Genomic DNA, 11,381 nt, shown 5'->3' with positions numbered 1-11,381 from the left:
GTGGTCGGTGGGGAAGGGGGTTTAGTCAGGACAAAACGTAGTGAGTCTTTATCAGGGATGCTGCTAGATTCTGGTAGGGCTTCTGAGCAAATATAAGGACTTGAGGTGACTAGTAGAGATTACTACAGAAAGACCCAGAAAGGAGGGAAAAGATGAAGGGTCAGTATGAGCCAGGACACCACACATAATTAGGTGTATGCGTGTCCTCTCCAGGCAGGAATCCAGATTCATTCAGTGCACTGGAGCTGAAACCACAGTTCACACCTCTCCTGCCTTTTACTGTCACCATTAGCAGTGAAGAAGTAGCCACAGAAACTCACCGCTGCAGCTCCCTGCAATACCCATGTGTTACCTCATTTTATATCAGTTATCAGAAGAAACCAGGCCTCCTGGTCATCCTTCGTCTCCACATTGTAATTCCCGTAAGGGTCTGCACGTAGCCTGTTTTGTCTCCTTGTTCCATCTTCCCCCAACTCAAACCCCTCCCGCTGTGCTCTCAGGAATTCACGATCTGGGACTGACAAACACTCTGTCTTCTCAACCCCTTCTCTGAACTTCTTTTACCTTACTTTTCTAATGAAGTGTGTCTTAACATCAACACTATTGACACTTTGGGTCACATAATTCTTTGTTGTAAGAGGCTGTCCTGTGCATTGTGGGACATTTCACAGTATCTATGGCCTTTATCCAGGAGATGTAGGTAGCACTTCTGCCCCAGTTTCCAGACTGCCACATGTCACGGGGGGGAGGGGGGGGTTGCTGAAGGTATAAAATAATTCCCCATTGAGAACCTCTCACTAGTGGAACTGGTGCATTCCCAGACACTGCTTCCCTTGAAACCCTCTCAAGGTATGGCTGTTCTTGTTGTTTTCCCCCCTTAGACCCCTGTAATGGGGACTGAGATGGAATAGGTAACCTTTTTGTCACCTGTTGTCACGTCAGACCATTCTTCATTGTTACCCCACCTTCCTAACATTTTATTGTGGAAATGTCATGTCATTAGATTACATCACATTCTACCCCTCATTGTGGTTTCATTTACTGATCTTACATCATTCTTCCCTCATTTCCTCATTACTTTAGCTGTTGGCTATCTGTAGTAATTATATGCAACATCAGAATACATAAACATGACTCTTCCAATACCCTGTCCCTTCTCAATTTCTTCTCCAATGATGACCTTGGCCTTCACGCTACCTCAGCCTCTCTCTCCATGGATATATCCTAGACATTATAATTACCAATACCCGCAGCTCCTCCATGAACTCAAGTTCATGAATCCTGTTCTCTCCAATCACCACCTCCTATCATTCTGATCCGTACACTCTAATATCCTGAGTTACTTCTGAGAAGCTTACAGCAAGATGGGATTAGAAGTGTGGGAGGCTTTGGGGAAAAAATACTAAAGAAAAAAAGACTGACTCTGAGTGGTAAACACAGAATGTGATATACAGATGATGTATTACAGAATTGTACACCTGAAACCTATGTAACTCTACTAACAGTTGTCACCCCAATAAACTTTTGTAAAAAAAACAAAAAAAAAACAAAACAAAAAAACAACGTAAAGAAAAAAAAAAAAGAGGAAGCTGAAGGATGTAGGGATTGAAATGCAGGCCCCGGTGGAGGAGAGACGGTAGGAAGGTTGAGTAGGACAAGTCTTCGATTACACAGTTCTAAAGAATGTTTTGGCCGAGAGCTGATTGGGAGTCTGTGAGCCGAAGTTGCCTGCATCTTCCAGGAATTGGGTCTTTACTTTCCCTGCTGTCCTCAGTCATTGGGTGGCTGCTGACCTCGGGAAGGTTGGCCTCAGTGCATTGGGTAGTTACACTCTCTGTACTTGGAGATGTGAGAGGTGCCTTCTCGCGGCCACCAGAGATCCCTGTTCCAACAATCGTCACTCTTCTCCCAGCCCCGCTCAGAACTCATCTGTCTCATCCTTTATTCTCCCCTTTCCCACTCTCTGTATCAAATCTATCAGGAAATACTGTTTGCTCTATCTTCAAAACATCCACAATCTGACCGTTTCTCAGCACCTTCTTTGAGACTGCTCAGGTTTCAACACCTCGTGTCTCATCTGGATTACTGCTGTAGCTACCTAAGTGATCTACACTTGCTTGTAGTCTATTCCCAATATGGAAGTGTGATCTTTCTAAAACAAATTTAAATTATATCACCCTCTGTGCAAACCATTGCAGTGACTTCGTTTTCCAATCGGAAACAAAACAAAACAAAACAAAAACAAAAACCCAACAAAACAAAACAAAACAAAAAAACCAGTGTCTTCACAGTGGCTTATAAGCCCTATAGCATCTGCCTGTATCACCCCCTCCCCATTACCTCCCTGACCTCAAATCTCCCCCTTTTCCTCTGCTGCATTCACCTTGGCCTCTTTGCTGTTCCTTGAAGATGCCAAGAGCACTTTCATCTTTGGCCTCTGCACTGACTATTCCCACTGCCTGGATCTCTCCCATATCTACTTAAGTCATTTTTCAAATGTTGCCTTTCAATCTAGCCTATTAGACCACTCCTTTTAAAATTGCAGTCGCCCCTCCAACTACCCAATTCCTCTTTATTGTGCGCTATGTGTTTTTTCCATAGCAAATATCACTGTCCAATATGCTTTATAATTTATTTATTTGTGGTTATCATTTATTATCTATTTCCTCATTGCTAAAATGCAAGCTCCAGGCTAGTAGATATCACGGACTGTTTTATTCACTCTGCCCAAGCATCTAGAACATTATCTGGCAAACAGTAGACCTCAATAGATATTTGTTGATTTAATAATGAGTGAGACATTAAACCTGGTAGATGTATAAATTATGTCTTGTTCCGTGCATTCCTGTGAGGGTGGTAGCTGTGATGTAGCTGTCTCATATAGCTTTCCTTAAGGTTTTGTGAGGGCTTCATTCATTCACACACTTATTGACTATCAATTAAATATATTACATAGTTCTGATAAATATCAATAATTGAAAATAGAATTTTGCTAACAATAAGCTAAATGAGCACATGTTCCCCCTCTTTCAAGAGAAATAATATCTAGTTATATGCCTAGAAAAGATAGATTCATATCTTAAAGAAAAGTTCCATTCTTCTGAATTTAAACAATTATTCAGAAGCTCTGCCATTCTGTCATTTTATCATTCATTTACTATTTATTGAAGGCCCACTGTGGCCTATGCACTTGGTCTTTTAACCAGTCCCCAGCCTTAGGGTGGTGTTAGGATGAGGGCTAGGGATTGGGAGGAAGAGACACCTGATTCTTTTCTGGGTGTCCATTTATGCCACTTATACCAGTGTGACATTCCATGACAAACAAACACTATGGCACATGATAAGAAGTTTATGTGCGTAAGGCACAAATACCTCTCTCCCAAAGAGAAGGCTTTCTGGCATTCATAAGCCTAAAGACAAAAGAGAAGAAACTACACTTTTGTCCAAAGGTCGTTTTGGGGACTGCTCGTCCTCCAGTGAGGATTTGGGTAGCCCACAGCAGGTCCACACAGTGTGAATTATTTTAAAGTATGGTATTTCTGGAAGGGTTAGAAATGTCAAGTGTGTTGAGGTCAATTGGCTATTAAGTATGTGTTCTTTTTAAATGTTGTAAGAACTACACCTTACTCCTTACCCCCTCCACCCACCCATCTAACATAGACTTAATTTTGCTGTTTGAAGGATGATTTAATTTTCAAAGTAGCTAAAGTACAAAAGTATTCCTTGTATTTTAGAGAGATAAAAGCCCTGGTGTCTTCTGTGACCTCTGATTATAACTTCCCACTAAGGCTGTGATTAACACCTAAAATCTTACATAAAAGGGGTTTTTTTTGCCTGCAACAGAATGGCCTACGGCAGCTAAGGCAGATCTGTCGACACAGGTTAGTAATCCTGATTGATCTCCTAAGAAAAGATCCTGCTGCCATTGGTGCTAAGCCCCCTGGACATCACATCTACCTGGACACTGAAATGCAGCAAAAGCGTCTTCCCTGTTTCACTGCCTAACCCACCAGGGGCTATTTTCAGTTTTTAGGGTTGACTCTTGAATTCATGTGAGAACAAACAGGCGTTGACCAAAGTGCATTTCTGTGCCATAACCGGTGATTTTTCTGTGGCTAGTCTCTGGGCTGAGGGCTAAGGAGAGCCACACAGGATCTGCTGCCATCATTCTCAGCCCTGGGGTCCCAAACGCCTCAAAAGCCTCCACACAGGTCAAGAGCGGCAGCCGCTGTTGTGTGGTGTATGTTGAATGTTAATGTTTGTTCTTGTTTGGGAAAATGTTACAAATTTCTCTAAGGCTATAATCCTGAAAAAGGGTAATGTGAATGTATATTAAGCAAAGGATGATTACATTTGCAAACATGAGTGAAATGATTGGAGCTTTTCTTGTGGAAATGAAGTGGGAGGTCAAGGCGTAATTACCAATCTCTGAAGCTGCAAAGAAGTCGCTTCCCATAGCTGGAGTTAGTCTAGTCTTCAAGAAGTGGGGAAAAGGAAGGCGCTAGTCGAGAGTTTTTTCCACCTTATTTATTTCACAACCTGTTGTTGCTAATGACAGCTTAGATGTGAAAGAGAAAATGGAAGGGAAAGATTGGTACGTTGTTTTGCTATTATAGTGTGCACCCTTGCTGCACTAGGAAACGTTAGCGCCACTGAATCTTTGGTGGATGGGTAGGGTAAACCTCAGCTGTCATAGTGACAGGAACAGGGTGAAGAGAGCAAAGGCTTTGGGATTGGACTGCCCCAGGTGCAGTCCTTGCTCTGTCACATGTGGCTGTGACGTAGTTCTTATGTGAGTCTCAATTCCCAGCATTAACATGGGTAACATAATACTGATTTCAAAAATATTGGGGAGAATTACCTTTTCAAAAAGCATTAAAAACATGGAGAACAATGACTAGCACTTGGTAAACTCTCTACAAAAGTAATGTGTATTATTTTTAACACAGAAGCAGTGATAAAAATAATTTAAACAGTAAATAATGTGCAATTATTGGTATTTTTATTTACCTTCTTAATTTTGAATTGGGCTTTTCTGGTAGGCTAAATGACATTTTCAGAACATGCAGGACACCTTTTTCACCTTTCTTTATGATATCCCCAAATTGTATGTTGTTAAACTTGTTCTCTAGAAAAACAAAAAGAATCCTGACTTGGATCATTTACCAGTTTCTATGGTGTAAAAATTTCCGCTATAGCTCTCTTTAAACTACTGGCATTTTAACAACCTCACAATAGTTCTGAATATTAGCAATTGGCTCTTGTGAGCTTGTGCATGTCAGCCCACCCTTGAGATCCTATTTGGGAGGTGAGTTATCTGAGGTTCAGTCCCATTTAATTTCTTGTCTACGATCGTGAAAATCCCAAGAAACAGAGTTAGAGCAGGAATTCCAGTCTGCTCATCTAATGCTCTTGCTCATGTTCTGTTCTATCTGCCTAAAATTATCTGGGATCATAAAAGCAGGTTGATAAATAGGGAATTATTAACACATGTATTAGTAGTTTTATACAGAAGAGTGTAAAAGTACTCATTTCCCCATGGACTTGCCACTATGTAACAGTATCAGATTTAAATTTTGTTGTTTGTTCATCTTCAGGAACAAAGTTATACTTTATTGCTATAGTTCACATAATTTCAATAACTAATGTGAAAACAAAATTAGGCCCCCTTTTGCTTCAAGCACTAAGTGAAGTAAGAAAAATATATCTCTGTTTAAGCAGGGAATCAGTTTTAATTAAAAGTGAAATCTGAAATAGTTTAGACCTACATTTTTTTGGTGAAAGCCCTGTTTTAAATTGTTTCTTTTTCTTGATAAGAAAACCCAAGGTTACGGAATATTTGTGACTCAGAGAAGTAAACAAAGAATATGCCTGATAACTAATAAGATTGAAACGAAGACTGAAAACTCGGCTGTGCACAATTACAGTTGGCAGATTATTTGTGTGTGATTTTTCCTTTCAACCAGTGTAAAGAGATAAAGACTCTCTTATTGTTCAGTTATTTTATTCCTCCTGTATGCTGTGAAACCATGTTTGAATCACGAAATGTGCTGAAAATGATGAAAGGTCATAAAGCATAACTGGTGTGAAATACAATAATGTTTCATGACTGTAGCTTATTTAAATAATTTATATATAACTAAAATTACAAACCTCAACCATATTTTCTTTCAAAACGATGAAACATCACAGTGTCCCCTGTATTTTGAGAGGACTGCCTTAAAAACCTCTTTTACATAAATTTAATTATAATAAAGAAGTACTTTCAACAGTATCAAAATTTAACCATCATATACAACTTGCTTACCTTTGAAACAAATGAGATTGACATCTTTTCAAATATTGAATATCGTCTATGTGAAATTTTTTATTGCAACTTAACCAACAATTGTAGGAATTCCTCGTATATTCCAGATAATGATTCTTTGTTGGTAATATACATTTTAAATATTTTATTCCTTTGTGCCTTACTTTTCTGTTTATAATAATTTTCCTTAAAAATATCCAAAAACGAGTGTTTGTAAAAATTTATCGCTAATACACTTAATGTTAAAAAGACTGAATGCCTTCCCCTTAAGGTTGCAAACAAGGCAAGGCTGTCTGCTCTCCCCACTCCTATTAAACATCATATTTGAAGTCCTAGTCAATGCAATAAAGCAAGGAAAAGAAATAAAAAGCACACAGTTAGAAATTAAAGAAGTAAAACTGTCTTTAATCACATACAACATGATTGCCTATATAAAGAAAATACTGTGGAATCCAGAAAAATGCTATGGAAAAAGTGATTTTAGCAATGTTTTAAGACATAAGATCAATATACAAAAATCAACTGTATTTATATATTTTAGCAACAAGGAACTAGAAACTGAAAACAGTTGTACCACTTACAATAGCTTCAAAAAAGGTGAAATCTTTAGCATTAATTTAATAAAATATGTGCAAGACTTATATACAAACAAGTAAATACTGATAAAAATCAAATAAATGGAGAGATAGTCTGTTTTTATGCATTGGTAGTCTTAATATAGTAAATATGTCAATTTTCCCAACTTGGTATAGAAGTATAACATAATTGAAATCAAAATCCAACAGATTTTGTGTTATTTTTTTAGACATGGAAAGCTGGTTATAAAACTTATTTGCAAAATCAAACTAGAATAGACAAAATAATTTTTAAAACTAATGAAGTTGCAAGATACATATTCCCAGATTTTAAGATTTATTACAAAGTTTCAGTAATCAAGAGAATGTGGCAATGGTGAGAGTAATTAAAAATAAGTCAATGGAATGTAATAGAAATCACAATTTTTGATAAAGTTATAAATTAATTCAGTGGATAAAAATCATCTTCTAGAAAGTAGTGATGAAACTATTGGACAGCCATTTGCAAAAAAGTAAATATTGACTCACACCTTTACAAAAATTGACTCAAAGACTGAAATGTAAAATTAACTGAAACTCTGAGTAAAACCGGAAAAAAATCTTCATAACCTTTAGTTAAGCAAATAGTTCTTACGAATAACATCAAAAATATGATACATAAGATAAAAATAATAATAAATTGGATTTATCAAAATTTTCTCTGCAGAAGATAATGTGAAGAGAATGAAACAATAAACTACCGAGTGGGAGAAGTATTTGCTATCACATATCTGACAAAGAACGCATATCTATCATATACAAAGAACTCTGAAATCTCAGTGATAAGAAATCATACAACTCAACAAAACGTTGGGACAATATCTGAACAGACATTTCACCAAAGAAGATATTCAAATGGCAAATACAAGAAAGCATGCTTTGCCTCATTAATCATCAGGGAAAGGCATGAAAACCACAATATACATCTATAAGAATGGATTTTCTTAGAAAAGACAATATCAAGTGCTTACGAAAATGTGGAGCAACTGCAGCTTTCATACATTGCTGAGGGTAGGAATGCAAAATTGTATAGTTCTTCTGAAAAATGTTTTGGCAATGTCTTATTATCATTAAACATGTACTTACCCTGGGATTCTGCCATCCCATTCTTGGTATTTACCCTCAAGAAATGAAAATCTATGTTTAAGCAGGAAACACACACAAAAGCTTTGTGCAGCCTTATTCAAAATCACCCAAAACTGGCAACAACCGGATGTCCTTCAGTGACTGAATGGATAAAGAAATGGTGGCTCATCGCTAATGGAATATTCCTCGGCAGTAAAGAAGGGTGGAGTGTTGATAGACACCATGGCATGGATTGTCTCAAATACATTATGCCGAGTGAAACAAGCTAGTCTCAAAAGGTTGTCTGTTGTATGATTCTGTTTATGTAATATTTTTGAAAAGACAAACTTACAGGGACAGATCAGTGGATGCCAGGGGTTGGAGTGGGGATGTGTTTGACTCCAAAGGAATAGCACACGTGCGATTTTGGGAGTGGTGGAAGTGTTCTGTATCCTTTCTGTGATAGTTGTTACATGAATGTGGTAAAGCTATTAGTACTGCACATCCGAAGCAATGACTTTTACTGGAAGAAAATTTTTAAATACATTTTATTAGCATTTCTATGTGTTTATAGTAGAGGTGATCAGGGAAGTTCATCATGCGGCATTAAGCTATGTCTTTATTGCCCTTATAAAAAGAAAATACAACACAATGAAAGCTATTTTCTAAAAAAAAGTAATTACAGTGACAGTGCTTCAAGGTAAGAACCAAACATCCAGGTGTAGAAATGAGATTCTATTAGAGAATAAGGTCAGCTGTATTCTAAATTTCCAATAGGCATGGACTTTGCCTGTGTTGCCAACCTTATAGTGCCTACCTAGAACCTGGAAGATAACAGGTTCTTCATAAATACTTTTAATCACATCATTCAATAAATGATTATGTGAACACAGACCTGCTGACAGTGGGAGAAGAGGAACAGAGACATAATACAGAGCGTGTATTATGTACCCATATCTGTTCCCATATCACAACAACAAAAACAAATCTGACTTTCATTTTTTTCTATTCTGTGCTTTAGTCTCTTCTCTATCAAAATCCTACTTATTGCTTAAGGTTCAGATCAAGTTTTATCTCTTCCAAACAGTTTTCCATGGCTTCTCCACCTCACTTTGATTTTTTTGTTCTTATTTGACTGCTAATAACTTGCATTCTGATGTTAAAAGGGCCCTTGTATGAAAAGTAGTTAAACCATTAATGGACTTAATAGAAATAATAGATTTCATTTCCTACATGGGAAAAGTAAAAGTACAGTTGTCCCCTAAGTTTTGTTTTCTCCTTCAGACAATGTTTCTAATAAAAAAAGATTTGCTGTCGTCAAATTGATTTGATCAGTGGATTTATATGGTGCCTGACATTGCTATATTTATGTGTTTAGCACATTTGTACTTGGTCCACTTATTAAACACAACAAATAACTTGCAACAAAGTCTGCTGAGCCTTTGCAAACTGAAGGAAGTTTAGAGCATCGTTTCTCTTCTGCCCTCTTGCCCATCTCATTCCTCCAAAGGCTTGAGCTAGAGATAAGCTTGTTTCCATTACTTCAACACTTGCTGTTTGTTTTACTTTTCCATCAAAAGAGTACTTCTGTTTGGGGAATTTTCATACATTCTGATTGGGAGGGAAGAAAGAGGCAAATGTATTTCCTGCTTCAGAAATGTACACAGCTCTGAGCTCACGAAGGCTCCCATTGGGTAAGGAGAGAGAACAATTGTGAGAAGTAGCCAAAACATTGGCTGCCTCTCTGATTCTAACCCGTCACTCTTTAAGTCCCACCCCTTACATGAAGCCTTTCCCGATCACACCAGCTTATATTGGAACGACACAATACTAATGATCAGTACCTTGCAATTTAATACTGCGTTATATTGTTTTATAGTGGCTATTGTAAAATTGTTTTTAATAACTTAAACTGTTTTCCTTGATCCTGGAGGTATGCTAGTCACTGTTTTGTGTCTCCTGTAGCCCATATTGTAGCGAAAGCAGTCAATGGGTGCCCAATAAATACTTACATTATTTGTTCCCTGAAGAAAAATGCTTGTCCATTTCCCAACATTGGCAGAAGTACAGATAGCAGTGATACACAAAATGTTAATTTCTTGCCATTCAGAAAAGAAATGTGCTTTCTCTGGCTCGACCAGAGGTGTTGTCCTTTTGACCCACAGCATTTTCACGGTTGTTTTAAATAGAGCATAACTGTCACTTTTGACTCCATGAAACATTGTACTTCCACTGACTTTACTAGCTTTGCCTAGTTTTAAGGGGAATATAAGCAACTCTGCAAGATCCAATAATTTTGGCTCTTCCACAGAATCAATATATCTAACAGCTGCTTTCCTCCGCTGACCAGTATTCACTTCTCCAGCACAGTGAGGAGAGTGGAGAAGATGCAAGTATGTCTGAGAGCCCTGCTAATTTGCACAGGGCTTTGAAAGACCTGTGACAAGCACCGCACTTGATGTACAGACTGTCTTTTCCGCTCTCTCTTTCCCTCCTTGTCCAGCAAATATGCAATTGTGGCTCCTGCCAGTCCATTCTAATCATCAGCCCACTTTCACTGTTGATTTCACTGGAAGTGCTATTGCCCTTCCTGGGCTTCGTGGTCACAAGGTTGGCACAGCCCTGTAGTCAGTTTGCATTCCCCTCCTCCATCGGGGGTATGTCAACCTTTGCTGGTGAAGTGCTGCTGTTGAGTTTCCGAAGCCTTATGTTATTAACATAGGAAGTAGCAAAACGGGTTGAGTCTTGCGAATTCTCATGATGTCAGGTGGCCTGCTTTCGGTCGTGCTATGAACTGCATGTTTATGTCCTTTCACAATGTATATGTTGAAGCCCTACTCCCCAGTGGGATGGCATTGTGTGACCTTGATTGGTGCCAGCGCAATGCAAAGCTGACACACACAGCATGACAGTGTGAGTGACGTTCTGAAGAATGCGAGTGCTGGATGACATCTCTGTACTGCAGTCAGTCAGCCCGGGAAGATTACCACACCTTTGAACTGCTGGATGTGTGGGAAAAGTGGTTTTTGTATTGTTGACTCTGCTTTGATTTGGGATTTTCTATGACTTGAAGTTGAAAGCATGACTGATGCAGTTGGTTAAGTGAAGATTGGTTGTTAGAGCCTCTGCTTTACCTGCCTCAAAGGGTTCTAGAGAGAATTTGCTGAACGACATATTCTTACAATAACTGTTGATTGGGCACCTACGTGCTCATTACTGGGCAGTGGAGCTACACCGGTAAATAAGTTCCCCTGCCCTCCTGAAGCTTATCCCAGGGAATAGACTGTATTAAACAATTCATTATTCACATAATTATTTCTTCTCAATAATAAGTGCTTTGAAAGAAGAGTAGAAGGACCGATACAAGAGTATAGGCATTAACAACCAATTTAGTG

The sequence above is a fragment of the Rhinolophus sinicus genome, linkage group LG09 (assembly GCF_036562045.2).
Source record: "Rhinolophus sinicus isolate RSC01 linkage group LG09, ASM3656204v1, whole genome shotgun sequence".
Classification (NCBI taxonomy): Eukaryota; Metazoa; Chordata; class Mammalia; order Chiroptera; family Rhinolophidae; genus Rhinolophus; species Rhinolophus sinicus.
This window is presented reverse-complemented; position numbering follows the sequence as displayed.